The sequence below is a fragment of the Gobio gobio genome (genome assembly GCF_949357685.1).
Source record: "Gobio gobio genome assembly, chromosome: 3".
Classification (NCBI taxonomy): domain Eukaryota; kingdom Metazoa; phylum Chordata; class Actinopteri; order Cypriniformes; family Gobionidae; genus Gobio; species Gobio gobio.
This window is the reverse complement of record NC_137099.1, coordinates 27,203,508-27,217,380: the sequence shown is the minus strand read 5'-3', so window position 1 is coordinate 27,217,380 and position 13,873 is coordinate 27,203,508. Positions and strand designations below refer to the sequence as shown.

The following is a 13,873-nucleotide window of genomic DNA, read 5'->3' as shown; positions in this document are numbered from 1 at the left end:
CCAATACTTTTGGCAATATAGTGTATGCTTTGGTCCTCTTACTGTGAAAGCTGGTTGGGTTATCTTGCCTTAGAAATCAAGTTAAGAATTTACTATTCTATTAATATTCTATTAATATTACTCTGCAAAAAAGGTAGGCCTTATCTATGATTTATTTATATTTTACGCCCTCCACACAAACAGATAAATAATTCATAAAATTGGTCTTATATGAAGCATCCTAGTGAGACTCTGCAAGAAGACATGTTCACTTTGAGTGCTGTAGGCAGTGTGAATAATTATTCTCTCAACAAGACGGTTATAATTCAATGCAGAAAGGACTCTTAGGACTGCAGGGTATCTAAACGTAAGTTTTGTACATTTCTAATGCATGCCCTGCTCATGTTATCATTTTAAAGATGCATGAAAATGTTCCTCTCACAGATGTCATCCATCACATCTGCAAAGGTACAGCTTATTTGCTTGTCCTTCTTTAAATTATATGTAAATCTGTACTATGATTTAAATTAATCAGTTGATAAAGTGCACTTATTTTGTTCATGTTTTACATTGTATTTAAATTTAAAAAAATCCCTGCATCTAATTACATCTGTAAGTTATTTGAATAATTACACATAATTACACTGTTGACCCTATATCTACTTCCTAACCAACCCTTAAAAGTAACCATGCCATGAAATCTGCTACTAAACTTAACTGTATCTCACCTTAATAGCAGAAAGTATTGTGTATAACACAAAAGGCACTTACCCAATTTTGAGTTAAATGTATGTTCAAATGTTAAATGTATATAAACCCATGTACATGTAAGGCCTATTATTGTCTTTGATGCTTGTCTGGACAACTTTGGTGTTTATGTCTTAAATAGATTCAACGAGAAGGAAGGTCAGCTAAACAAAAATAATTGAACCTCTCACACTCAGTTATGGATGTAGATTTCTCTGATTATAACAATGTTGCTAAGTGTTTGATTCAGAGTGTAAAATAATTAATATACAATTAAAAGTTATAGTATATGAAAAAAATACGGTTGCAAACCTGGATATTTATTCATAAATTATATTCAGCTTGGTTTAAATACTGCCTGATAACTGAGAGACTAAAAATAACTGGTAAAAAACAAACAAACATGCCCATCACAATCTGTTTAAAAATTGAATGGACAGAAAGAGCTTTTTTTTGTTGCGCATTACATCGCTCTCCTAGTGTTTCTACCATTCAGCTAGAGACATAATGTTGTATAGCACTGATCATCTCTAAAGTCAGTCTTGCTTTACTTCTTATTTGTATTCTACTTTACAAAATAAATTAGACCACTTGTGTTTTCTTTGTTGTTTGTCAGTATTATGCTGAAAGATGTTGATTGAAGAAATACTGAACTGGGCTTTATTATTAGATACAAAATTACAAACACACTTTTGACCTCTTGACCTTCACCACCCTGTACTTAGGTACATTCTTGGAATACTGGCTTAAATTCTTAAAGGTGCCGTGAGTAATATTTATGAGGATCTATTGACAGAAATGCAATATAATATACATAATTATGTTTTGAGTGGTGTATAAAGACCTTAGTAAGTAAGTAAGTAAGCTTTATTTCTATAGCACTTTTCACAGACATAAAGGTCACAAAGTGCTTCACAAAATTAAAATATACACATAAAAGATTTAAACAAACACATAACATACAAATATACATATATACACGAAAACATACAAAACCATAATTGCTAATTAAATGCTTGTCTAAAAAGATGCGTCTTAAGGTGTTTTTTTCAAACACTTCTTACATAATGAACCGTTATGTTTTTATTACCTAAAGGATTAGTTTACCTCAAAACGAAAATTTCCTGATAATTGACTCACCCCCACCTCATCCAAGATGTTCATGTCTTTCTTTCTTCAGTCGAAAATAAATTATGTTTTCTGATGAAAATATTCCAGGATTTTTCTTCACATAATGCATTTCAATTGCAACTAACAGGTTGAAGGTCAAACTTAGTGCACTTTCAAAGGGCTTCGAATGGCTTCAGAGGCTCTGCATGATCCCAGCTGAGGAATAGGGTCTTAACCACCTGTCATTTTCTAAAAAAAAAGGAAACATTTATATACTTTTTAACCTCAAATGCGCGACTTCGATGTTGTTATTCTTCAATGCATATGACGTCATTACCTCGGAAAGGTCACGCATGGGACGCACGTGGAAGTACCGTCCCAGTGTTAAAACAAACGTGCAAAGACTAAATGAAATGCCCTTAACAAAAATAAAGGTAAAACAACGATGTCGGACCATTTTAAAGTTAGAGGAGAACATGAGATGGAGTTTTTCGGCACTGGGTCAGTACTTCCACCTACGCCACGGACGTGACCTTTCGGACGTGGTGACGTCATACACAGTGAAGAACAACAACACAGAAGTCGCGCATTTGAGGTTAAAATGGCGATGGTTTCGCTAGATAAGACCCTATTCTTCGCCTGGGATCGTGCAGAGCCCTCTGAAGCCCTTCGAAGCCCTTTGAAAGTGCATTGAGTTGGACCTTCAACCTGTTGGTTGCAATGAAATGCATTATATGAAGAAAAATCCTGGAATGCTTTCTTCAGAAAACGTAATTTCTTTTCGACTGAAGAAAGAAAGACATGAACATCTTGGATGAGATGGGGGTGAGTAAATTATCAGGAAATTTTCATTTTGAGGTGAACTAATCCTTTAAAATAAGCCATTTCTATCTACATACACCACAGGTCCCCTTACAGTGATGTCGCCATTTTGCGCTGTCATATTTCTAAAGTATGGACAAACTGCTTTACAGAGCGCTAGCTACTCTCTGCTGACGACATCTGTGTCCTGTGTCGGCCACTGTAGCTTCTCAATGTGCTTTGAAAGGGAGGGGTGTAGAACCACTAGATGCCGCTAAAATGTAATGCACCTTTAAAGGAATGCAAAAGGCCCTCCTCTGGTCTGTAACTTTTTTTTGTCTTTGTTATTAACACTGCTGGGTACTAAAGCTATGTCCAGCGTATGGTCAGTGTTTACAAGTTCAGATCAGAATTTTCTGATTAATTGTTTATTTAGAGAATCATAAACAATAGTATATGAGAAACAAACTATTATCTACTATTTTTAGGGATTTATTTTTATCTTCAATCATTGGTGCCAGGACAGATTTCCTCTAATTGTTTTCATGTTCCACACATAGCCTTGCGAGAATAAACTGATTCATCATTCTATCAGTACATCTCTTTTACTGCCCCAAGTCACTTTTCACACAATATTACCAGAGGACAAACAAGTCGTATACTGTATTTATTCCTTTAGCGCACAATTTTAACCAAAGCGACGTACAAAATATAGTGGCAAATGTACAAGTAAAAGTGCAATGTATCTTTTCAAATATGTTGTTTTTTTTTTTTTTACAGTAAAGTTCATCTTGTTAGGGTTTGATGAAAGGAAATCACTCCATTTTACTGTTAGATTGAAATATAAGTCCAAAAAGCCTCTGAAAATGTGTTAGTGTCATAAGTTATGTGATAATAAAATATACAAGGTATCATTTCTTCATAGGTGTAATTGTGCTGAATGAAGGACGAACAACTAAAGTATTAGAGTATTAGTACATTAGTTGACCAGTCATGCAGTTGCAGTTGTTCATGTATTTGAGAGATAGAGAAATACTAGGCCTATATCTTATAAAATATGGTCTAGAGGTGAGGTGGTTGAATAGGTGTCAAAAATGTCAGTCTTTGTGAAAGAAGAGAATAACAACAGATTGCTGAGAGCAGCGGCTGGTTGTGGAGTATAGAGAACTTGTTGCTGCTGGCCGCCAGCTTATTAGTGGCAACATACCAAAGCTATCAGCTGTCAGAGAGGTATAGGAAGGAAATCCAGATGGATGTTAATGTAGCAGTTGAGTGCCAATCTCAGAGGAAAGAGGACAGCAACGTGTCTAGCTTCTCAAAGTTACCCGTTAGCCAAGAGGACGAAAAATGATAAAGTGAATTTTAGGACAGTGGATTTCCATATGTTGGAAATGGGCAAACTTTTTTAGGTGAAGAGTAGCAGAAGTACAAACCTCTTCTCTTTAATTGTTCAACTCCAGGTTCTCCAGTCGGCAAAGTTGTACCACTAGATGGCATAATAGCTGTTAGTCTTGTTTGTACAGGACTGAAGTCAGATATTGTTGAAAAGTTAGCTTTACATTATGTTAATGTTTTCCCATGACCCTTCTTGCCATATTTTCCATTGTGTGCTTAAACAGTGGCATGCAGACGAGTCAAGCAGAGAAAGAATCAGAAACCAGTATCAGAAATAATCAAAATCAGTTTCATTGATTAAATTGCCTGCAAAGTATGGACTCAGTAGTATAATAACACCAATAGTAAAAAAAAAACTTACAAAAAAACACTAAACTAAAGCCATTACAACTCTTTGTCTAAAAGCTCCATTTAAATGTTTACAGCTTGAGTTAAACAAACAGCATCTTAATATAATTTTCTAATAATAATACAAAACATCTCCAGCATATGAACTTGTTTTATTAACGCAGGCCTATCTGATCACTTAACACTAGTTAAACAGAGAAAATCAAGTTTTCTTACTTATTTTAGCATTACACCAGGCAAAACAGCATCAACGAGTTCTTTTCAAATGATTTTATTTTTGAGCCAATCAGTTTAAAATAATTAATATTTAATGAGCTAGATAGAAGGTCACAGATTCCTTTGCAAACTGTTAAACTCAAGAGAAACGTAGGCTACTTTGACCATGGTTGTAAAAATACATTTCTATGCATTTTTATTAGGCTACATATGAAGCTATTCATTAGTATTACAGTCTTCTTAGTACAATCTTATGTCAACGATCTGCAGTTTGTCACATTTAATCATTTAATATATATTTTCAGTAGTATGGGTAGGCATTTTCTGATTTCACGATTTGTTCAAAAGACTGCCAATTTGTTTATTTGTTTGCATCATCTCTGGAAAGTCAAAAGTCAATAGCATAGTTCTTTAGTTTTGCATAAAATCAAATCATAATCAAACATTTTTAGGCCTAGTGTACGAACTACATGGCCTATGGGTGTGAATAGCAAGCTACATTTACAAGTGAATTGAAGTGTGTTAGCAATTGAGGAAAACAAAATAGGCTATGTTTACAATTTATTTTAATTAAAAAAACGTATTTATCGTATTTAACGTATTTTAGGCCTATCGTTTTTACAAATGAGAACGACCCCAAAAGGAGGGTTAGGAGATTTAGCTCACTTCTGGATACAACACACACACACACACACACACACACACACACACACACACACACACACACACACACACACACACACACACACACACACACACACACACACACACACACACACACACACACACACACACACACACACACACACACACACACACACACACACACACACACACACACACACACACACACACACACACACACACACACACACACACACACACACCTGAACTAACTGTTAAATCCTCTCATCTCATCCCTGCTGCTTGGTCAGTGAGAGTTTAACCACAAACCTCGCAAACCCCTTCACATTCCCCGCCCTCATTTAAAATAGACATTTGCGATTGGCCACAAGTCACGGCTAGTGAAGGTAACCCCGCCCTTATATTCACCAAAGCGTTTCCGATTGGTCACTTTCTACGGCTCCTCACTTTGGCTTTTGACAGTAGCTGACAGCACAGTGAGTTTGTTATTCGTGACTCACGCTTCATCAAGACAAAGATGAGTGGGCAGACAGAGACAATCTGACGGTTTTATTTTTCTGGAATTAATCGGCTTGAGCAGGAGTGCAGACATGGAGAACGCGTAAGTATTTTTAGTCATAGAGAGTGAACAGAAGGCGCATAGAGAGAGAGGCATTTTCCCAACGTTGTGTTGCTTTAATCTGCTATCTGCGATGCCAGCAACATGTGCATTTATAATTACATGATCTATGGCTGTGAATTTTAACAGACTTGCAACAGACTTCTATAACTTTGTATGGCACAGCGACAACCTGTTTTATTTGTTTCAGTGATTTATGAGCGTTTTTTCCCCCATTTTATAAAAGACATAACAAGAAAACATACTGTCGGTTCGTACAAGTTGTAAGTTTCTGGTGATATGCACTACATTATAAATATATACAAACTTCAGTTTTTATATTTTAAATAATGAACAGGGACTTTATGATTAAAATATGTTGTTATCAACCGAAGCTAAAGCAAGTTCAGATGGTTCGGGTCACGTGAATATTCACCTGTCTGAGTAGGCTACTGACATTTTCATAAATCTCACAATTAGGCTTACCATGTATCACTATTTACATTTATTCATTTAGAAGATGGTTTTATTGAGGTTTATTCACAAGTGATGAATTGTACCATACCCATATTTCCGATTCTGAATATTATACACAAGCCATTTTCTTTTTGTGGTAATTCATTGTAACGTGACAGCCCTGCTCCCTTCCTGCATGTCTGGAAAGAGTTTATCTACACATGCAGACTGTGCACTGACGCCTATTCAAGGAAAATATGCCACTCCGATATAAGAAGAAGTGTGTGTATGAGAGAGAGAGAGAGAGAGAGAGAGAAGAGAGAGAGAGAGAGAGAGAGAGAGAGAGAGAGAGAGAGAGAGAGAGAGAGAGAGAGAGAGAGAGAGAGAGAGAGAGAGAGAGAGAGAGAGAGAGAGAGAGAGAGAGAGAGAGTTCTGTAATGTTAATCTTTTCGACAGTTAGACAGACCTTGGTGGTGCTCCCTGCTCCCGGATTGTAAATCAGTCTGTGCATTTGCAATTGAATGATCACTGTAATGTAAGGATGCTGCCGCACACACACACACACACACACACACACACACACACATCATAGTTGTAATAGCAGTTTTCTGTAACACCGCACTATTCCAAGCCAGCAGTTTGTCTGAATTAACACATAGTTTCAGACAAGCATTATGAATTACTGTTTGTCTTAACCAAAATTACACTGTGATAAGAAATGCAGACTATAAACAAGATCATTTTGACTTCTTGGGCCGTGAAGCACACACACTGAAGCAGATGGGCCTCCTCAGGAAGCTGATTGGCGCAGTGTCCTGGTTTGCATACAGGAAGGCAGTGGCTCATGATATTTATAGTGGCAGAATGCTGTCTATAATTTTAACACTGAAAGAAAGAATTAACCCTTCAAAATTTTGATCATAGTGTATGCACCTGCTGTTCGCAACCTATATGGTTATTTATTTATTTATTTTCTTTCTTTATTTTCTTTTGTTTTGGTTGAACATAAAAGGAGACATTTGGAAAAATGCCCTTGCTGTTCGTTCCCATACAACTTGAACTATTATGGATAGTGATTTATACTACTTGATCCAAAAAAGGATTTGGTGTAGAAAAGATTAATGTTAAGTTATTATAAATCTGCTACAATATATCACACATGCAAAATGTTAAGTGATGTTACTGTACAGTTTCCTGCACATCTCTTCCTCTCATCATGTTATCTAGTGTGCTGCACTCATAGCTGTATGCAAATAAAGTTCTGTTCACTATTCTATCATGATTTAAATTGACACTTTAGCAGTTTTTAAGTATAGTTTCGGTATACTTATTTTTAGTATGTAGAGTATACAAATTGGTGTTTCTGGACAAAATGTACTAGACTTACCAATCTGTTTAAATGGAATTTTAAAGGGATAGTTCACCCAAAAATGAACAACTATTGACTAGTCAATGGTTGCTCTATCTGCTTGGTTACAAACATTCTTCAAAATATCTTCTTTTGTGTTCAGCAGAACAAAGAAACTCATACAGGTTTGGAACAACTTGAGGGTGAGTAAATTATGACAGAATTTTCATTTTTGGGTGAACTATCCCTTTAAGGCATGTAGATTGTTGCTGAGGTCAAATAGGTTTTATGTCCATTAGTTAAAACAGAGGAGTATTTGCACAAGTATTGTGACAGTTCACAAATTTGCCGGAACCTTATAAGAAAGATTTAAAGAAGGATTCTCAATTCAAGTTATTAAAATTGTCATCTACACTCCCCTAAAGGATTATTAGGAACACCTGTTCAATTTCTCATTAATGCAATTATCTAATCAACCAATCACATGGCAGTTGCTTCAATGCATTTAGGGGTGTGGTCCTGGTCAAGACAATCTCCTGAACTCCAAACTGAATGCCAGAATGGGAAATACAGGTGATTTACGCAATTTTTAGCGTGACATGGCTGTTGGTGCCAGACGGGCAGGTCTGAGTATTTCACAATCTGCTCAGTTACTGGAATTTTCACGCACAACCATTTCTAGGGTTTACAAAGAATGGTGTGAAAAGGGAAAAACATCCAGTATGCGGCAGTCCTGTGCGCGAAAATGCCTTGTTGATGCTAGAGGTCAGAGGAGAATGGGCCGACTGATTCAAGCTGATAGAAGAGCAACTTTGACTGAAATAACCACTTGTTACAACCGAGGTATGCAGCAAAGCATTTGTGAAGCCACAACACGCACAACCTTGAGGCGGATGGGCTACAACAGCAGAAGACCCCATCGAGTACCACTCATCTCCACTACAAATAGGAAAAAGAGGCTACAATTTGCACAAGCTCACCAAAATTGGACAGTTGAAGACTGGAAAAATGTTGCCTGGTCTGATGAGTCTCGATTTCTGTTGAGACATTCAGATGGTAGAGTCAGAATTTGGCGTAGACAGAATGAGAACATGGATCCATCATGCCTTGTTACCACTGTGCAGGCTGGTGGTGGTGGTGTAATGGTGTGGGGGATGTTTTCTTGGCACACTTTAGGCCCCTTAGTGGCAATTGGGCATCGTTTAAATGCCACGGCCTACCTGAGCATTGTTTCTGACCATGTCCATCCCTTTATGACCACCATGTACCCATCCTCTGATGGCTACTTCCAGCAGGATAATGCACCATGTCACAAAGCTCGAATCATTTCAAATTAGTTTCTTGAACATGACAATGAGTTCACTGCACTAAAATGGCCCCCACAGTCACCAGATCTCAACCCAATAGAGCATCTTTGGGATGTGGTGGAACGGGAGCTTCGTGCCCTGGATGTGCATCCCACAAATCTCCATCAACTGCAAGATGCTATCCTATCATTATGGGCCAACATTTCTAAAGAATGCTTTCAGCACCTTGTTGAATCAATGCCACGTAGAATTAAGGCAGTTCTGAAGGCGAAAGGGGGTCAAACACAGTATTAGTATGGTGTTCCTAATAATCCTTTAGGTGAGTGTACACTACAGTACTGTACATTTGAATAGTTTATCAGTATTATGTAGGTAACTCAAATCTCTTAAGACTAAGAGTTACGTGTACTTAACCAGCAAACATTGGTCCGACGACAACGTCATGTCGCTGGCCAAAAAGAGTCGCGGTAGGATGGCATAAATCGGTAAAATTATGTAATAATGAACATTTCCTAAAAATGCATTCAGATACGTCCGTTCAACTTTCATTTTGGAACTATTTTTCAACCATGACGGAACGTGTCGGAGGGACGCCTCTTCAACGGTCTCAAACGTCCAAATGTTTGCTGGCTGGATTTGGTATAAATTAGTGCTGTCAGTTAAACGCGTTATTAACGACGTTAACGCAAACCTATTTTAACGGCGTCAATTTTTTTATCGCGAGATTAACGTTCTTTTTGGTCTAACAAACTTTGTAGTTTTTTCACATGCTGTTGCAGCAACTAGTAACGTTAGAAAAACTACAACACCACTCCGGATGTAGCTAGACCGGAAACAAAACATCAGGCACGCTGCGGCTGCCCACACTTGTTTGGGCCATTAAAAGAGTAGACGTGGATGGCAAGCGTGAGACGCCGAAATGAGAAACGTATTATGCCATGGTTTAACTCAGGGGTCTTCAACTAAAAGTGCTTGTCTTGAGCGCTGCTTTCTGCTCTGATGGTGCATTCACACCGGACGCGAATGAAGCGTTTTGCGCGAGTGATTTAAGTCAATGCAAAGACGCAAATAGACATTCTGCGGCGCGAATTAAGCGGCGTGCATGTCGCGTCATTCGCGTCCGGTGCACCTGCATGCTTGACCGCGCGTCTGGGTCTGAACGCAACAGTGAGCATTGCAACGTTAACTGTTTCATTAGCCTACGTCAAAAGGCTTCGCGGTCCGGATTTGGACCGGAGTCCGCTAGTTGGCGACCCCTGGTTTAACTGCACTATAGGCGGAGTCCTAGTTTACCTTGCATGTGCACTTTGTAATTTTATTTTGTATCACCCTGTTTTGATCCCTTAGAAAGGGCTGTTGAAGGGGCTGTTTGTGCAACAAAGTATTTTTTTCACCCTTTTATTGATGGACAGTGTTACATTGTGTGAGCGATTATTTGCTCCAAGTGTGAATGACTGCTTCAAGTGAGAATGTTGGTGTGAAATCGAACACTACAGTATGCCAATGTTGTTTTCAATAAAACAAACATTTGAACAAAGCAAGCCGATCCACTTTTCTATGTTGATAAGAGCATTAAAATAAGAAAAAATAATGGGACAAAAAGAAATCAAGGGACATTTAGAATAAATAAAAATGTGCGATTAATTGTGATTAATTGTGAGTTAACTATGGCATTAATGCGATTAATCACGATTAAATATTTTAATCGTTTGACAGCACTAGTATAAATCAATATAGTGTAGGCATATAGTGAAACTGACAAATATTACAGTGTATTGACCCGATCTGTCTACCCACTGCCCTCATGCTGAAATCATAGACTCAAAGGTTGTTGAATGATGCATCAACACTGTAGGGTCATCTCGTTGTCTTTTAGGCTTTTAAGAAATAGGAATTTAGCTAACCTGAATAAATAAAATTGCCATTCCTCTTAAGATAGGTATGGTAGGATGAATGAGCAGAATATACTGTTTTACTATTGCTTTGCCTTTGTGGTTTCTCTTGTGTTCTTTGTGGGATGTCACACATGCCCTGGTTTAAAGCCCTGATGAGATGATTAGTGCTGCTGATGAAAGTGGTGGGGGAGGGGTATGGAGTCAAAATAGGGCCACATATATCTGCAAAATAACACAATGTTTTGCAAACAAAAAATATGTTTTGCAAAAAAAAAAAAAAAAAATTGCAAAAAAAATAGAATATTGAGAAAAAAATGCTTTTTTGCAAGTAAAAAAATAATAATTGCAAAAAAAAAGTTACCACTGAGAGAAAAAATAAAGTTTAGCAAAGTAAAACTTGCAGCATTGACTTTGCATCACCTTTGCGCCGCTCCTTTAAATCCGCGTTTCCGTCATCCGTGCCTCTGCGGCGCAAGCTTTCCTTTGCGCTTCATTTTTCTTTGCGCCTCGCTTTGTGTCCCTGATTTGACGTGGGGGAGGGGTCAAGAGGTTGGGGTGTGTACAAGGGACGAAGACGCGTCCTTCTCGTTACGTCATCAGCGCGAGCCCCAGACCGTATGGATCTCGAGACCTCTGTGTGTCATTCTGCTGCATATCATCTAGCTGTCTTTGAACACAAGAATATATTGGGCATGATTAATTGCATACATTTTTTTAATCATGTGTTTTTTTTTAATTAATGAGTTAAATTGACAGCTCTACTTGTAACACTTTACCCCAACACTGATGATGTGTCAGACAGATTCAAGAAATGATTCCTGATGTAGTTTGGTTAGTTAACATAGCTGAGAGCTGCATGCATGCAACTTGGGTATTTATAACCCTTACACCAGAATGCTAGACATCGATGGATCATCCTCTGCATAGAAAGTGAATGAGATTGGGCAAATTAATTGAGACAGCGAGAGATCAGCACAGTTGCTCAGCCTCAAGGGCGAGTGGCCAAATTTAAGTCAGATTGTATTGATTGACGTAACGAGAAGGACGCGCCTTCGTCCCTTGTACACACCCATGTACACACCCCAACCTCTTGACCCCTCCCCCACGTCAAATCAGGGACACAAAGCGAGGCGCAAAGAAAAATGAAGCGCAAAGGAAAGCTTGCGCCGCAGAGGCACGGATGACGGAAACGCGGATTTAAAGGAGCGGCGCAAAGGTGTTGCAAAGTCAATGCTGCAAGTTTTACTTTGCTAAACTTTATTTTTCTCTCAGTGGTAACTTTTCTTTTGCAATTATTATTTTTTTACTTGCAAAAAAGCATTTTTTTCTCAATATTCTATTTTTTTTTTTGCAAAATTATTATTTTTTTTTGCAAAACTTTTTTTTTTTGCAAAACATATTTTTTTTTTGCAAAACATTGTGTTATTTTGCAGATATATGTGGCCCTATTTTGACTCCATAGAGGGGCCGTGTAAAAAGTCGACCCTGTGTGACATGGATGGTGATGGGCTGTGAATGTATGGCAAAGGTCACACATGTCTATATGCTGTCTACTGTATGTGTGCACCTAATTTTCCTTTTATATTTTTTGCTCACTGAAGTACTTTTAGTTGTGTGTTATGTATGTGTATATTTATTTATATATTTATTTATATTTCCATTGCATTCATTTGCAAATAGTCCTGCAGTGTGACAAATTGATTTTTAAAAGTTCAAATATTTCATGTAGCTTTTAATTAATATGAAGTCATAAAAGCTGCAGACTAATTAGTTATAAATATTGCAATGCAATCGATGAATCGCGATTAATCACATCCAGAAAAAAAGTTTGTGTTTACATGATATATGTGTGTGTACTGTGTATAATTATTATTTATATATACACACTCATTTATGTATTTAAGAAATATTTGCATGTATATATTGTATATATTTTAGTGCTGGGCAATCAATTAATCGTGATTAATCACATCCAAAATAAAAGTTTGTGTTTACATAATATATGTGTGTGTACTGTGTATAATAATCATGTATATATAAATACACACACATGCATGTATATATTTAAGAAATATTTGCATGTATATACTGTATATATATTTAAATAATTTATCTTATACATAAATTTAAATATTTCATAAATAAATATAACATATTTTTCTTAAATATATACATGCATGTGTGTGTATTTATATATACATAATTATTATAAACAGCACACACACATATATTATGTAAACACAACATTTTATTAAATTGGATACGATTAATCGATTGTCCAGCACTAGCTATAAATGAATATATCTACTATGCACCAAAATTTTACTAAAACACAGAAGTCGGAAAGAATGTTTATTTAATAATCAACTGATTTATTGAGTTGTGCAAACAGTGAAAATGTACTGTTTTCACTTATGTAAGTGAAAAATCTAGCCACTACCATATGATTTATGTTCAGCCCAAATTGCTTGTTTCTCCATTGAATCTTTCCCTGGCCTGTATAAAAGGGTTGAATCGCTCTCTTTTTTACTGCCAGTATGCGCTTTCATAATAGTATGATCTATCTTGTTTTTTCTGATAGAAACAGATAGATAGACAGACAGACTGATGGATGGTTAGATACATAGATAGATAAGTGCTTGCACTAATGTACACAGCAGTGGTGTAGTGTAGTGCAGTGCATATTGTGCATTCGTACTGTAACATGTTTCTTACCATACAGTACATCGAAATTGACAGTTGACCTTTTCCCAGGCATTGATACAGCAGTTTGCTCCCTTCTGTCATCCCACCTCTTTCAGAGGCCTCAGGGCTGCTTCTTTGACCTCTCTGATCAACCTTTACAAAGTCATTGATTGGTTCCTCTCCCTTGCTGTCTATCCTGCTGTATACTAACAAACTGCAAATGCTCACATCAAATACTTTCTACATACAATATGTTGAACTGTAGTGGTTATACTGCAAAAATTATTAATTGGTTTTGAATATGTAGTTTAGATGTTGTTACTTTACACAAAAATCAAAGTTG

General features: G+C 37.0%; 1 protein-coding gene across 1 annotated transcript in view; it reads left to right on the top strand.

Moving 5' to 3' along the window:
- Window positions 1-5,686: 5,686 nt before the first annotated feature.
- Window positions 5,687-13,873, top strand: part of trim2a (tripartite motif containing 2a) — a 44,940-nt gene continuing 36,753 nt past the window's right edge. The window contains exon 1 of the mRNA XM_079812683.1: window positions 5,687-5,842. The gene's annotated coding sequence lies outside the window, so the exon portion shown is untranslated. The remainder of the gene's footprint in view (window positions 5,843-13,873) is intronic.